Source organism: Fukomys damarensis, unplaced genomic scaffold (assembly GCF_012274545.1).
Source record: "Fukomys damarensis isolate Sample0158 unplaced genomic scaffold, DMR_v1.0_HiC HiC_scaffold_1, whole genome shotgun sequence".
Lineage (NCBI taxonomy): Eukaryota > Metazoa > Chordata > Mammalia > Rodentia > Bathyergidae > Fukomys > Fukomys damarensis.
In genome coordinates this window covers 11,603,235-11,620,345 of record NW_022900913.1, presented here as the reverse complement: position 1 = coordinate 11,620,345, position 17,111 = coordinate 11,603,235, and the positions used below count along the sequence as shown (strand labels likewise).

General features: G+C 39.6%; 1 pseudogene; it reads right to left on the bottom strand.

The window, feature by feature from the left end:
- Positions 1–1,224: 1,224 nt before the first annotated feature.
- Positions 1,225–2,206, bottom strand: LOC104867234 (annotated as a pseudogene).
- Positions 2,207–17,111: the final 14,905 nt, after the last annotated feature.

The following is a 17,111-nucleotide window of genomic DNA, read 5'->3' as shown; positions in this document are numbered from 1 at the left end:
GGCACAAGTTCATCCTTAGCGGGTGGTTTGAAAAGCAATTCTTTCTTAGATGTTGATTCTTACACTCTGAAGGCCTGGAGGGCAGACATATTTCTCCAAGTGGAGGATACACTGAGGAGATATCTGAGTAGGTGCTGTGATTAAATCTAAGAGAGCCAAATGACAGATGGGATGATTTCAGCAAGGTGGCTGTCCTCATGGGTCAGCATGGGTCTTAGCTGTGGAACTTCAGGGCCCTGAGGTCTATTAGAATACGCTGTCACCTTCTAGCTGAAGGTCTGTTAGGAAGAGCAAATATTTTAGGAAGCACAGGGTGTGCAGCAAAGAATGAAGAAATGATCTGTTCAGATCATCAGCACTCAAAGAAATTTAGGTCTGAAGAAGTATAGTTAAAATTTATTTATTTATTTTTTAACAGGCAGGGCTGTTAATCATAATTCAAAATTACTAATTTCATGTTAATACACTTCCATAATGCAAGAACTGAGTATTATACATTTTTGAAGGTCAACAACTGATTTTTTTCTTTAGTAAAAAGTGACCAGAGGCAGGTTGAAATTCTCACCATAAATAGAAAATATTCATTACTATTTTTATTCATAAATCAAACCGAAGTTTCCTAAAAAGCTCTATTATCTAATACCAGAGAGATAATTACGTCTTTGCCGGCCAGGCTTTGAAGTACTGCCTTGCTATGATGGAACTACTTCCTCTGGCTGTGCCTACAACAGAAAGACTGACGATCTGTGCAGCGCTCTTCTACCGCGGACTATCCACACGAGAGGCAGGTGGATGCAATGGTGTCAAAGAAAAGATCATTCCAAAACTTTCTCACTTTTATTTAAGATTTTTGACAGTGAAGAGGTTGTAAAATGCCATTAAACTCATTTGCTATACAATAGCCATCTCTTTCCAAATAGGGTATACATTCCACAGTACAGTAACCATTTAAATATGTGAAACAGTTCTAATTCTTACTGTAAGATTTGGACAAAATACAAAACACCCTTGCAATAAAACTGGCAACGTAGCTTCCAGGACCTTTAGACACCTCCTGGAAGAAATGACCGCGGTGGAGCTCGGGGGCGGCACAGCACAGGAAACCCCATGTCCTCCATGTCAGGCCACCACCGCTGAATGGCAGTGACACCGTGTACTCTTCAGAAGGAACGAAGTGAGGCCTCTCTGGAGTCTGCAAAGCCGATCCTCTCACACATTCCTCCATCACCACACGCGGCTGCTCGTGGCATTTGGATGCAGCAGTTTAACCAGGGCCAATCTGGATAAGCCAAAGCGGAGACTCTGACTGGGGGACTTGGTGGCCATGCTACTGTCACCTCTGTTAGTTCCTGATGCCGCTGGTGGGACCCATTTCGGCCTCCTGCTTTCAGCTGAAGGACTGTGGATCTGTAAGGGGCTCCGAGTGGCCTCTGATGAAGAAACCTCCTTTGGTGAGGGCTGGGATTTTCATTGGAGTGTTGCTGGAGAAGAGTCTCCTGCAGTCACCAAAGCACTACATTTGGATTTAGATTTCTTCTCTTTCGTTTCTACTGGGGATTTTACCTTCATTTCTTTCTTTTTATTTTCTTTTACTTTACTTTTTCCGCATGTGAAGTCTTCCCCATTATCTTCACTCTCATCAAAATCAGAGTCATTTTCAGAACCTTCACCGCTTGCATTACCTGGCTCTGTGGCCATCACTGCCTTCTGAGCCCATCCTCCTCTGCTGAGCTTTAGATGCTGCTTCTCCTTTCCCTTGGACTCACCAGGCATTACCTTCTTGGGAAATCCTGTCCAAATCTAAATAATCAGCAGCTACCCTGCAGTTAGAGATGTGCAGAAACTTGTTCATTATCTCTGTTTTACTGTTGCCAGGTTTTTCAATGCTTTTATCTTGAGACTTCTGCACATCATTGATGACCACTGGATGGTCCTTCACTGATAACGCTAGGGCAGCATCTAAGCCTCTCTGGAAGATCTTGTCATGTAAAGCCATTCTTTTGTTAGGGTTTTTTTCTTGTAGTAGCATGTTTTCTTTCTGGACATTCTTCAAGTTAGGTTTTGGTTTGTCTTCTTTTAACTCTTTCGGTGCTATTCTGGATTTCTTGCTTAAAGGTAGAGTTGCAGAAATAAAATCATCACTTCTATCAGAATTCTCAAACTGTGAGTAATTGACTGGTTTCTTATTTCTCACAGGCAGCACCATGATCCCCATCAAGGGTGTGAATCTGCAGCTCTCAAGCTCTTCTCCACAGCCTAGTTAAAATTTAAAAGTAGAATTGAGAATGCAAATCAACACTATTATTGTTTCAGAATCTAAATAGAATGGCACTTTGTTAACTTTGAAATTAATTCAAACAAGTACTGCTACAGAAGTCGTAAACTGATATTTTGCTGAATTGACTGGTTGCTTGTTCTTAAAAATTGGCAATGATTCTTGAGATTGCCAGACATATAATAAATAAGACACAATGTCATACAAATATACAGGCAAGAGAAAGAAAAATTAAAAGAAGTGATTTCTTGATCTGTTTTATGCCAATATATCTTTTATCAATGGAAATCACACTCAATTCTAGTCTCTGCTAGACAGGTGGCTATTTGTCCTGGTGTCAAAGATCTTCAAAAGTAGTAAGGGATTCCACATCTCATCCACTTGATGTCTTCTGCCTGGTGCCCAGTTTCTTTCTCCACCTACTAGAAATAATTAGCCTCCTGAAAATAATAAATTATATCTGTTACCTGGAAGATTAGTTCCTTTTTCCATCATTTACTTAATTACAACATTCCCTGGGAAAGATAAGGATGGCCCCCAGAAAATTGTAAAATGTATCAATTGTGGCTCTGCAACCTCACAAAATATACAAACTGAAAATTACTAACAATGCTTAACTTTATCAACATTCTCAATTAGCTTTGTGTAGAGAAACTACATTTCTTCACAATGAAAGTCAGTTTGGCAGCTTGGAGGTGGTGAGACCATGGTCATATTTAAAGCTTTCTCATGAGGACCATTTGGTTTAGTACACAGGGCTGCCTGAAGGTGAGGTAGATTCTCTGGTTTTCTTTTTCCACTGACCTTAGTGCATAAATTTATTTTGTATCAGAGCAGAATGGTAACCCCCCCCCAAAAAAGCAAAAAACAAAAGGAGAACTAGAAGCAAATACACAGAAGTGCTTCTCCCAGCCTGAGGCTAGTTTATGGAAGAAAGGGTAGTCAGTAAATACAGCACATGTATGCTCGGAGAAACTGCTCTCACATTAGATCATGGAGAAGGAAACAGAGATCCAGAGACATATAGCAACTTTTCCAAATTAAGTAAAATTGTTAACAGCAGGGTTGTTAGTCTTAGCCTGTGCAACGAAAGTAGTTAACAGCAAGGCAGTCAGTAAATATGGATAAAAAACTAGGCACTTAGAAAAATCCTGCTTTTATCTTTACTTTTACTAAGGTAGATCTTCTTATTATCTAGGCTCCCTTGAAATTAGTGGCACTTCAGGGAACCTCACAATTTTTTCTTCCAAACCAATATTCTAAAATCTTCCAGGCAGAGGTCCACATATATAACACATGCCCTATAAATTTGCATGGTAGCCTTCCCTTGTCTGTGGGGGTGTGTTCCATGACCCCCAGGGAAGGCTTGAAACTAAAAATAGTCCCAAACTCTATTGTTGCTATGTTTTCTTTCTTATATAATCATACACAGATTCAGTGCCTTTTACATCTTAACTAAGCACTTATTATACAGCATGGCTGTAACTATCGCAGTGACATGTGCGATTCTCTCACTGAAAATCTTAGCAAACTCAGCATAAGATCCTCTTCTCTTTCTTTGAGAATTTGCACTATTTCACTTAGAGGAATTAATTTTTGCATTCTCTTTGTCATATCTGAATTGCCAGTGCTACCTCTCTTACACTTTGAGGCTACTGTTAAGTAAATCAAGTATTACTTTAATGCAAGCACTGTGGTATACGACAGCCAAACTGGTAACAGAGATGGCTACTAATTGGTTAATGCATATGGCATGGATACACTGGAGAGAAAAAAATGACTCACATCTAGAGCAGGACAGTGAAGAAGAGCGTGAGATCTCATTGTGGATACTCACAATGGCCTGCAATTTAAAAATAAAGGCTTGTTTCTGGAATTTCCCCTTGGAGAGTTTTGGAGCACAATTGGAGTTGGTCATTAAAACCGTGAAAATTGTGGACATGGAAGACAACTGAACCGTAAGTATCCCCTCTTGGCTTGCCAAAGGAACATGTGGATCTGAACACTTTAGTCTACTGTGACATTCAAGTCACTGAATTTAGAAAACATTTGTTGGAATCACTATCATCATATGACATTTTGGTTACTCCAATTGTGACTTTTCCGAAGTTTGTTGTTACTAAAATTTTAACCATGGCTGCTGCTCTTTCTGCTAAAACATAGCAAGTTTGATCACAGTAGAAAAATATCAGAAGTGAAACAGTGGACTTCCAATCCTGCAGTCAATCCTGAAACATAACCCCTAGACAAAACCCTTGATAAATCTGGACCACACAAAGGAGGTGAAATGTTTTTAGACTAAAAAAATAAGAGAGGTAGGAATTTACTGTTATGGCTTGTGCCTAGATGTGCCCCAAATCTTCATGCAATCATAGGTGGGCTTTTGCAGAGATGGCTGGGTCTAGTGTGTGTGTGAAGTTGGGATTGATTCACGGTGCAGTGCTAGGATCAAGGGCTCTAGGGTTAAGAGTGTGAATACTATCAGCCCTAAGTAGGGTGGATACAATAAAAGGAGCAAAAAGATGCCGTGAAGGTGCCCTCATTGCTTCGCTACTTTTGCTCCTGTACCTGTTCCACCCTGCCTGGGAGCTAGCCAACTGTGGACTGAAACCTCTGCGAGCTATAAGCCAAATAAACCTTTCCTCCCAGTTTTGGGTGTCAGGTATTTTATCTCAGCAAATAGAGAAAAGTAACTAAGACATTTACCAAACAATTTTTCCTTCCCACAGATTAAAAAGAAATGAACATTTCACTTACTAATTCATTCTGTCTGTACTTAGCCCTACATCTCAGATTACAGAGTATTAATTTGCAAAACTGATTACTAAAAAGTGCAGCCAATTTTATAGAATGATACCAGATCTCTTAAGGTCTGAGCTGGTTTCTATGTGTTCAGGTCAAGAGTAATTATTAGGAAGAATATATTCTGTGGGCAAAACTATATATTATAGAATCTACCCTACTTGTACACACTGATATTTAAATACTATTAGATATCACCTGGAAATGTCTTTGTCCAACTTACTCTGTTTCCCTGACAATTGGTTTCCTTATCTGTAAAGCAGACAGCAGTGCCATTTATCTAATACCAACCATGAAGAAATAATTACCTGTCTGGCTTTTTACACACTGAAGAACTGTTAGTTATTGGAAGGTCAATAATTCTACTCTTTTTATTTCGTTCCTGTTTCTTTCATAAGTGTGAAGATAGTTGCACAGCACTTTTGTACATGTTTTGCTCTGAAATGAGCACTGTTCACATAAATATTATCAGGGACACTCCTACTTTAAACTTTCTACCACTTTTCTCAAACATAAAGATTTTCAAGGACAAACATTATGACAGATTGTGACTCAACAGTGAATGTCTTAAAACTCTTAGTTATATTTGAAACAAAGCCAAACTTATGAAAAAAGGTCTACTTCAAAACCTTAATGAAGGCAATTTGTCAACAATTTCACACATCATTTGCCCACAACCTTTGAGTAGGAAGATTCCCAGTTTACCTTTTCCCTTTGTGAGCTTCTGATCATGTTCATTTTACTGATTCATTAACCATCACCTTCCCTAGAAACTGAGGTACAGATCTGAAAAAATATATTCTATGCTTCTTTCACATGTCAGAGAAACATGTTTGGAATATCATCAGGCTGTAGGATCAGAAGCTGATCTAAGACTTGCACTGAATTTGTCAGATAAAGGATAGAAAAACATAATACACCTTAAAATGTCTAGGTCTTAGACTTCTAAACCTTCTGTAAAGAGAGGAAAGGAATAGAGCAAAGCAGACAAACATTTCTCTGAGGAAATGAGTGTGACAACACAGGAGAACAAGCAGAGCCTCCCTGTGGCACAGATTTTGAAAATAATTAGCAAGAAACTCTTTGCAAAGGGACCTACTTATCAAATAACTGATTTAAAACCATTACTGATTTCCAGCATGCTTTTTTTCACCAAAATGCCTGGGGGATAAGTTGATGGAAAGTAATTAATAATACCGAGAACAAGGTTTACTTCGTGTAACTGATACTATTTGTAAATCTGGGACTCATAAAGTATTGTACTGATTGAGGGAAGAGGCACAGATGTTTCTGCTATTTTTTTAGTAAAGAGAAAAAGTGTAGGACAGTCTACCCAACAGAAAAGGGGCAAAAAGCATTTGGAACTGAGAAGCTATTTTCTGCTGCATTTTAAATATAAAGTACAACTTCAACATTGCATATTTGAACAGCATATATATGAAACTCCATCAGGGTGTCAATATTGCCAGATAAAGGTAGCTTTCTAAAATAACATGGAAAGCACAATTAGAGGTCTTCAGAAAAAGCTATTAGGTTATCTATTTATCTACCATTCTAACTATTAATCATTCTATCTATCCATCTATCCATCATCTCCTTCCCTCCCTACCTAGGTGTTTATTGTGGAAATTTCCTCACAATCTGCTAAAGAACCAGGAAAGCTGGTAATTTAATCCAAGTCTGAAGACCCCTGAACAAGGGGGTCCCAGTGGTTTTAAGTCTCAGACTTCCAAGGCCAGAGAACCTCCAGTGTTCAAGGCTAATCTCTTCCAGAAACAGCCTCAGACATCCAGAAACAATGTTTTATCAGGTAGCAGATCATCCCTAATCCAATTACACATAAAATTATCCTTATTACCCAGTTAGCTTGATAATTCAACCAAAAGATTGTAAATGGAAAAAAAATGGAGAGACTGGTGGAAGACTTGGGAAGATGTTGAATAAATTATCCAGATGATTATTATCCTTCAATCCATTTTATCATTATAAGAAAAAATTATGTTGCTAAACTTTTGAACCACCATCATTCAAAATATTAGTAGTAATACTGGCTTCTATTTTTGTGTGTACTATATGTGTGAGCACATTATTTATGGTTACACTTGGGGATGCTTTCTAGAGTAAGATGTGTGAGCAACACTTAGTACCCATGTGATTTTAGTTAATTTTATTGAATACTCACTGAAATCATCAAAGTTCTTAATACGAAGATGATTTCGCAAAGGCAAGTTGTTACTATTTAAATTTAGAGATATGAGAAAATGTACTCCTGTGCACAAAGCACTTTCTGTGCTTGTACCCTAGAAAATATGTTCACCTGGGATGTCAGAGGTACCTGTTACTTGCTTCTAGGCAACAAAAAAATTGCAAAGATGACACTATATCCTCCCATTCTTAAGTTATCACAAACACACGCAACTCTGTACTGGCCATCTGTATGTGGGATCCTGTACCATCCAGGAATTGTCATCTCAGAATGACCACGTTCCAGCTTTAGGCAATGCCAAATATCATTAAACATTCTGTTCTTTGTAAATGCAGATTTTAGAAATGATGGCTTATTGTCTATTCTAGTAATTTTGAGTAAGAGGTTTTCATATTATGGGTGATCTTTTCCCTATGTTTATAAGTCATTTGTATTTTTAAGTACATTTCTGGTATATATTATCTGCTTATTTGTCTGGTGGATTGTTAGTAATTCCTTCTTGACAAAATGTTTTAAGTCTTAAAATGATTAGCTCCTTTTCTGTCAGTGGGGCAAAATTTCCTCATATTTGCAGATCTTTTTCACTGTATTAAATTTTCTTACAATATAATACTAATACTTCTCTCTATAGTTTTTAGAATGTTTGCCATTCCTAGAGAAACCTTTCTCATGTCAATCCTAGACTATTTAACTATGTTTTCTTCTAATGTTATTGTTTTACTTCAAATTTATTTTTGTTGTAAAGAATAAGGAAGAAAACCAAAATGTTTTCCCATTTATTTAGTATTCTGTCTGTCTTTCACCCAAATTGAATATCACTCTTGTCAGCTGCTAAATTATCAGATGGTTAAATTTCTTCCATGTCTTTTTCTTTTTGTTTGTAGCTCTGCTTCCTCGGGTGTTAGTTCTGTTCATTGAATGTGATGACCGGTTATATTGAGATTCTAAACCACTTGGAAAATTTTGGTTAAGTGTTTTGCAGCTGTTTCATCTACGGAAGAACTTGCAAACTGAGCTGTTAGGCATTATGTGAGTAGTAGCCTCATTCTGCTCAGTTGTGCCAGGCCTTACTTTCTGGTTTAGGTGCCCTCATACATATTGACATAGCTCTGGCTGTCTGGTTCTAGTGCCTACATGCCATGCTTCACCATGGGAATAACCAACCCTTACATGAACCATGACATGAAATATAAGTTGGAGATAAGAGAGGTAAAGAAGCAGCAAACTTCTTATCTGTTCCCGTGGTGTACGCAAAAGATCACCCAAGGAATTTGCCTAGATCCCCTTCCTCCTCCCTGTATCACTACCCTGGGCTTGGATCCTCTACAGAAGTGCTCCTGTGTTTTACCAGTGTTGTTAGCTGTACTGCCACCTGGTCTAGCTTCTGTTGATCAAAAACTCCTCCAAAACTTTAACCCATCAATGACATTATTTTGCTTTATAGCACTGTTATAAATAACTTTTTCTGCAACTTCTGATTTTTGTATAGAAATGACAAATGCACATGGCCAGTCGATGTGCTCTTTTGACCCATGCTCTAAATCTCTTCCTTCTTGTGATGATCTTACATTGTTCCCATTGTAAAGTTGAAATAGTCTCTATGATGGTTTGGGATCAACCATTCACTGTGCAATATTTGTCAATTTATGAAACCCTCTTTGATCTTGAGTTCTCCTAAAGCAAAATCAGACAAGGATTCATGTGTAGACAATGTATTTGAAAGTTAACCCTAGGAATTAGGGGTAAGAGGGAGGGAAGAATGAATTAGGAGAGGGTAAAAATGATAAAAATATAGTGTATCATTTTGATAATGGGAGTTCAACTCCACTGGTACTTTAAGAGGAAGTCATAAAATACCCACAGAAGACTGGATAGAGAAGATGTGGCTTTTTTTTCTATAAAGTGGAGTACTACTCAGCCGCAAATAACAAGAAACTAGAGACATTTATAGCTAAATGGATGCACACTGAGGCCATACTCTTAAATGAAATAAATAGGACACAGGTGTAAATACCGAATAGTTTCTCTGGTGTGAAAAACTAAAAGTGTAAATAAGGTTCAAATTGATAATGTGACATAGGAAGAAAAGGTCTAAAGGAGTAGTAGGAATTGGGAAGAGTGGGAGAAGGGAAATAAAGGAAAAGAAAAAATGTGAAAAAAAGAAAACATAGAAACAAAGTCTTTGTAAATAGGGAAGGGTGAAGGGAGTGAAGGGAGGACAGGAGACTGGGGGAAAATAAGAACCAAGATCCATCATGTAAAGATTAATGTGACTGTATTGGTTACCTAAAATGTACCAATAAACTTAATGCAAAAAGAAGATTTTCTTTATAAGTATGCTGTGCAGAGAAGTGGACAATCAAAAATTAATTAAATAAACACCCCCAGAATTACCCACCCAAAGGAGTGGAGATGTGTGCATTTGCCTACTGATCAGTGTTCTGTTGGTTGAAAGACTGTCATCGAAGACTTTAACCCCACTCTTCAATGTGTCCTTTAGCTGGCCAAGCAGGATTCTGCAGTATCACAGAAGAAATCTGACCCCCAAAGAAAACATGGTTGGGTTCTTGGGAAAGAAAAGATGTCCTGTGAATGTTTGAGGCAATGTTAGAATAAAGTTATCCAAACTTTAGAAGAAACTATCCTTGTACCTTGGATACATTTGAAATTTGGATCTTGAACATCCCTCAGAGATCCATGAGTCAAGGCTTATTCCTCGGGGTCTTGCTGTTGGGTAGTGGTGGAATCTGTAAGAAACCCATGCTCAAAGGTCACTGGGGATGTGCTCTTGAAGAGGATTGCTGGAACCGGGCATCCTCCTCACTCTCTTTTGCTTCCTGGCCATAAGGTAAACAGTCTTGTCCCACAAGGCACTCTTGGCCTTAATGTGCTGCTTTGCCACAGACCTAAAGCAACAGGGCCAACTGATCATGCATGAACTTAGCCCTTCAAAACTGAACCAACTAAATATTTTCACCTATATAAGTTGACAACAAAGTTATAGGTATTTTTCTGCACTAGTGGAAAGTGGACTACACCTGCATTTGAAATCAGAGTTTAGTCAAGAGTACTGATGTCAGCTCCAGAGGCATCTGAGAAAAGTACACACTTATCTTAGCAAAATGTCTTCTTAAAAAAAAACACACAGAACACATCTTGAATGTATATCACCATACCACTACTTCTATGAGAGTTCCTGGGCCTAATTCAAATGAGATTTCAGGGTCATTTTCTATAGCTCGAGGCATATGAATATGATCTGAATTTCACTTAAACTCTCTACCTATATTTTATAAAAAGTATTCATATTACAAAGTGATTCAGCATTAATTTATGTTATCATATACTCTTACTATTTAATGCAACCGTGGTAAATATGTGAAACTTATTTTTCCACTGTCGTGTTTTCTGGCTAATAGACTATAGAACTTCTCACTTAGGGCACATTTCTCCACAGAAACGAGATGGGGCCTCTGACAGTGGCTTAAGATGTCTGGTGTGAATATCCTCAGTCATATAGGCATAGAGTTGGTTCTTGGTCAGTGAGTCTCAAATTAGCATTGGATTTACAATTCTTTTACCTTTTATAGTGTAGTATGTTTTCTTATTTCATTATAGTCATTAAGTCTACTCAATCTCAAAGTGTTTCATTGAAACCTCCATGAGTAATAGAACACTCATGAGGGTGCCACTGTCTATGTTAGAATAAATAGCAGTGTTTGGCAATGAAATTAAAGTGACCTAATTCTGGATTAATACTGTTAGTCCTGTTTGCAGAATTTCCCTTGACTAGAACAGTGGCTAACACTAATAATGCTGGTAAATCCTTTGCACACATGAATCTTACAAATATATATAGTAGAAATAGAGCAGTGAGTCTAAATTATAAAGAAGGCAATTCTCACTTTACAAGTGCCCTGTAACCCAAAATGTGTGCACAAGAGAACTGTATCTCACTTTGAACAGTTCTACAAACACTGAGAGTTCACATGCATCAACAGTGAACCATACAAGGAAAATACATTATTCTGACGAGCACATATTTAAGTTTACAGAATACTGTGCAAAAGGAAGGAAGGTCTTTATGTAATTTAATTAGCACATGGTCAGAATAACAGAGTAATGATCTGGCTCAGTATCTTCTACGGTTTCTACTTCAATTTACAAATTCTTGTGGCACATGAATTTTAGGACCAGGCTTACTGGCTGATTTTGCAATCTGTAACAGGTCTGAGAGCCATCTTTTTCACTATACGTTGTCTTCAAATTTCTGGGGAGAGGAAATACTCAGATGCCTGCAAAAGCACTTGAAAGATTTGTACCACCTGTTATTTTCATCATTTTAAAATAGTGTCCTATACTTACTGCCAGAGTACTTTCGTTTCAAGTAGTGGCAAAAACAGGCAAAAAAAAGTGTACCCGCAACAGCAGTCCTGTAAATGGGCATTAGCTCTTCTGTTTCAGCACCCTTCAAAATTATACAAAGTGCAACAACAAAATTTTAGGAGGAATATCATTTGTGGATCTCTAATGACATTAATGTGTCTGTGGTTAATGATGGGTATAGTTTATGACAGAAAGCGAAGCTGCAGTTCAAAAAAAAACTTTAAGCTCTTCAAATGAGTTTGGGAAATTGTAGAATTAGAACAAAAGGAGCAGTTATATTTAAATTCTGTTTATTGAAAGATTCTTATTGAGTTTTGGTTTCTGCTCCTGTCTATTGTTTGTGGGATTGCTAATTGCCATTTTTCCTTGCCAGTGCCATTCTCTCAGCTTTAAAGAATTTCCAGTTCCCCAAATACGAAGCTTCCAAGTAACACTCATTCTGCTGCAAGAATAGAAGTATACATAATTTTGGAACTAGAGGGAGCCATTAGTAAAATCAACTGGTTATCTTTTCTCATTTTAAGTAATGTGGTCAAAATCTTACAAGTTTTTAGGAGCAAGGCTTCATCTCCCTTCCATATCTTCCATTCTGTGAGGTAGCAAAGGAAGGTGTGTTGCCAGCACGTGGATAATTCCTGGGAGGAAACGTGGGGGAAAAAAACTTGCTTTTGTTGACAGATTTCTGGGTAATTTCTTTCATTTAAAAATTTCTGCTATCATTGTTACAGTATGTTATTACAATGAATCAAAATTGGTGGGAAATTGAAAAAAAAAACAAATCACAAGCTTTTAAATTTACCAGTTCATCATGAAAAATAGCATATTTAACATACGTTTCTCCGGATAACAGTAGCCTGAAGAAAAAACAATTTTGAAAGAAAGGTAACAAAATTTTTTTTCTGACTCAGGCTTTGCCCACAGGATCGTATGAAATTCGGCCCTACATTTTTTCCAAGGAGTTCAACAAGTCATTATCAAGGGGATTTCACAGCAACGCAAATTCCTGTTCCTCTAACTTCAAGACCGAGTCTTACTCTCTACCTTCTTCTCCAGTCAGATGCAGAGACACCTCGGCCTTTTATAAGGAAGGAAAGTAGGGAATCAGAAAGCACCTAGTAAGGAGATAGGATTGTGCGTCCTGGATGGCTGGGTCTGGATTATTCTTTGCCCGCATGGTCCTTATAGAGAAGGAAATCACTGTGCTTCCAGTCACAGCTCACCTTTACCGTGTATACCTGAAGGAGAAGGTCCCAGGCCTGGCAGTTCACAGACCTCCCATCCCCATCTCATGTTTCATCAACCGTTTCTTGGGGGAAAACTTTGAGGCAAGGCCTATTTGCTTATGAGTCTCTTGGGAGCCAGCCTATCTCATTCTGTGTTGTCAGTGAGACCAAAGTAGGCACAAAGGATTCCACTGCCCCTCCGTTTTAGGACAGGAACCCATGCATTTGGAGTAATAATGCATGAAGCACAGCAAAGCAATAAGCCACCACCCATGGAATGAGAGCTTGCAAATCACCCTTGGGGAAGGTGGCCAGACTCCTTTAGGGACAGGTCTGATGGGATTTTGAGGGACCGAGTGGGGTTACTGGACTGAGAGGAGTAAGAAATCTGAAATGATAATTCCCAAGACTGAGAAGGACTGAAGAAGTAGAAATACACTGAGGGTGAGGCAGTCTTCTCCTGAAACCTTCTCCAGAGACTTAGTCTGTGAGACGTTTCCATCCTGGAAAGGAAATGGGTTAAACAAGGTCCCTAGTTCTTGTCTTCCCATGTAGTACTATTCCTGGTGGCTTTGTGGTTCTTCAAAGAAATAGTTGCTCCAGTTCCACCTCAATCCTTGTGTGCCTGGGCTGGGAGGTGTGTGGCAGGATGTGGGCAGAAGCCAATCCTTGTCTTGGGGTGCTTGGCCCTTCCCCTCTGGAGCAGTGGATGGAAGAAGGAAGAAGCAAACTGAAGGAAGAGGATGGCTGAGGACCAAATGATTGGAGGCTTCATTCACCCGCAACAGTTTCCCCAGTTTCTCCCCCACTTAGAGGCTAAGGGAGACCTCACCATTCTATTCCAGGGAGCACATGGCACTCCTGGGAAGCGTGGCATGCAGATTCATTTGTATTGCTGTATGACAGACCACTGCAAACTTAGTAGTTTTAAATAATGTGAACTGATCTTACTTTTTGGGCAGTCAGAAGTCCAAAGTCATTTTCACTGTGCTAAAAGCAGTGTGTCGGGAAGCCTGTGTTCCTCTGCAGGCTCTAGGGAATGATCAGTCTCCTTCCCTCGTCCAGCTTGTAGGACCTGCTTGATTCCTCGACTCTCTCCCTCTGCACAGGCAGCAGCCGAGCATCTTCTCTCTCACTCACCCTCCTGACATGGTATCCACTCAGATAATCCAGAATAGTTGCACCATGTCAAAGTCCTTCTTTTAATCATTTTCACATAGAGTCTTTTACTATGTAGAAGAGCATACTGTTTCAGGGGATTGGATGTGGACAACTTGGGAGCTACCTTTGTTCCACTCACCATCAAGTCTATGCAGATTCGTGTGGAGCTCCTGGGCTGGTCACCTTGTTTGGTGCCCAGATGTTATTTTGTAAAGGCGACCACTGGGGGATGACAGAGTGGGGTCACTGTCACCAAAGACAGTGCACTGCTATAGTTCTCCTAGGAAAGAGAAGCATAGCGTGCCATGCAGGGGGTAGGGGAGTGGCGCCATTGCACCATTGTTGGGTAAGAACAGGGAGAGAAAAGGGGACAGTCTGGGCCACAAACCTTTTTTGGAGCTCCGTGGGAAAGGCAAAGCAGTGTACAGTCACTGTCTTAGGAATGACTAGATTTCCTAATTTTGCCAAGCTCTGGGTCAGCAGTTTTGTGGTTATCTAGTACCTGGTCTTGGGTGATTGAGACAGAAGGATATTACCTCCAGAGTGATGCCGAATGAACAGAAAAGAGAAGAAACACTTTGTCTAGCCTTCATATAAAATACCCGTTCCCAGTTAAGTTCTTCACTATTTCTAAGGATGGGATAATCTCTCTCTAGCCAAAAGGGTTAAGATATCAAAACATTATAATACTTACCAATTGTTAAAAGAGCACAGCATAACAATCCACCCATTTGGGACAGCAGGAGGTTATACTGTCTGCTCGTGGGCTGTTAGGATCCAATCTCCCAAGCCTGCTAGGCCTTTCTGTCCTAGTGTTCACACTCTCTCAGCTGAGGGCTGCATTCTTTGCCTGTTTTTGTGCCAAGATCCTTGCAAGGACGGCAGAAAAATATACCTTCTATTGTTATGGAAAAAAGTTCGAGGAATATATTCAGAATTGCTCTTTCCTTCTGTGCTCATCCATTCTTATGGACAAATCTCATATTCTTACTTTATTTTTCCCCAGGATGATATTATCTTCCTGGAGGATCTTTTCTACGCAGGAGAGATGTACAGGACATATCAGACAGCCCAGGCGTGTCTCTATCCACAGGGTAGGGTCTTATTCGGCTGTGGAGCAATGATCCCGCTGCTGCAGTGGCTTAAGATGAAATTTTCTGAGCCAGAAAAAAAATCCAGCCTATGACTTTTTTCAGAAAATACCTAGCAGCTTTGGGTAAGAGATGAGTTTTAAACAAACCCTACTTATTACCAGTTGCAGTAAATTATTTATCCTAATGATGCAATTTGGAAAAATTATGTTTGGCATTATGTAAATGCAGCTTTTTCCAAACATAAAGAATGTATTCTATTAAACATGTATCACATTGAGACACACAGAAAATAATTTGTCAAGAATAGATCAGCATTTACATGGATTCTGCTAGTAATAAATACTAACAAGATTCCCACTTGAATAATGAATGCTGGGCTCCAGCCTCACTGCCGTGTTGTCTCAGGCCCAAGCCAGGACAGTTTAGTAAAAGGCACTTCTGACCTGCTACTCAGCTTCAGATTCTGACTCCTGATTATGGAGTTTGGATAGAGTGGCTAAATAGATATTACCTTCCACAGATTTTAAAAAATAATGTAATATAAAAATCATCACGGGGATACCCAATTGGTACAGCAATTTCAAGCCTGAACTCTGGGTAAAAAGAATTTTCTGCCAATTCTCCACCCCAACACATATGCTCACACACGTGGTCATTGCAGGGCTTAGGAGAACCTCTGCTTTGTAAAGAGGACATGTGCAACAGAGGGGAAATCACACACACACACACCCAAAGAAAGACCCAGAGTAGGGAAGTAAAAAGCTGCAGCTCAAAAACATAAGGCCTTTTGTTTCTCATGTGAGGAAGCTGAGGATGCCCAAGGAAGCCACATGACAACATTTAGTGTCTCCTTTGTATAAGTCCTGCCCATTACACAACACCATTCATCACCTAAGGGATACAAGTAGCTGTATAACCTTTGAAGGTCAAGAAGTGGCAGTGATTTTTAGTTTCATATGTGTACTTCATCAGCTCTGAGCTTCACTCACAAAGGTCAGCAAAGCATCAGTCTGAAACTGTAGCTAACTTCATAACACCCTGATATCCCTAATAGTCTTCTCTGGGGTTTATTATACTCAGGTAACTGCACCCGGTGGACTTCTGCTATCTATTAGAATCTTGAATGCTGTACTCAAAGTAACAAGATAAAAGATGGAAATAATATCTATCCCAGAACTCTCCTTGGGTTGCATTCGGTATCTCTTTTCCACAGGAGCAAGATAGCCCTAAAGTGAGTCGGGGACCTGGAGTTCTACTCACGAGTAAGTATAGCTCAGGATCTAGGAAAACGGAGAGAAGGGAAGACTGCAAGAAGAGTTTGGCGTGAATAAGGGAGCTGAGTAACTCGGTAATATGAAACCTCTCCAATGGAGTTTGCTACATTTTAAATGCTAGGTGTGTTTTATTGGGGTGAGGGGGATCACGGAAAATGAGTGACATTCTACATTTAAATTAGTGTGGAGCAGAGAAATAAGAGAAATGCTGGGAGGTGAGAGCAAATTTTTGTTAAGAGCCAATAGTGACCAGGAGAACATGAGCCCCCTGGGAAGTAACACCTTTAGGGGGGCTTTGGACTCCCCACAGAGTGTGGGTGAAAGCCATGGTGTGTTTTCCCCAATTTGAGGGGTTGGGTGGTCTCATTGGACGTCTACATTGTACTCCCTGCAAGCATGTTAATCTCTGCTTTTAAAGATGTGTTTTCTCAGTCTGTGGAAGTGAAGGTCAGGTATGAGTACACCGTATCGTGGGGCAAGAAAAGGAGTTCGAAGTGGGCAGGGGAGAATGCTGCGGATGAAACTTAGACACTGCTTCAGCAAGAACAAATCTAGCGGGGGAACTCAAGAGAAGACTGTAGGCAGCTCCAGTATGCGGTAGAGACTGCGGCAGCGGACACCTGGCCCTGTGGTGCACACCTGCATGGTGTGGACAGACTTAAGGAGTACCTTGCGGAGGACAGTGAGGGA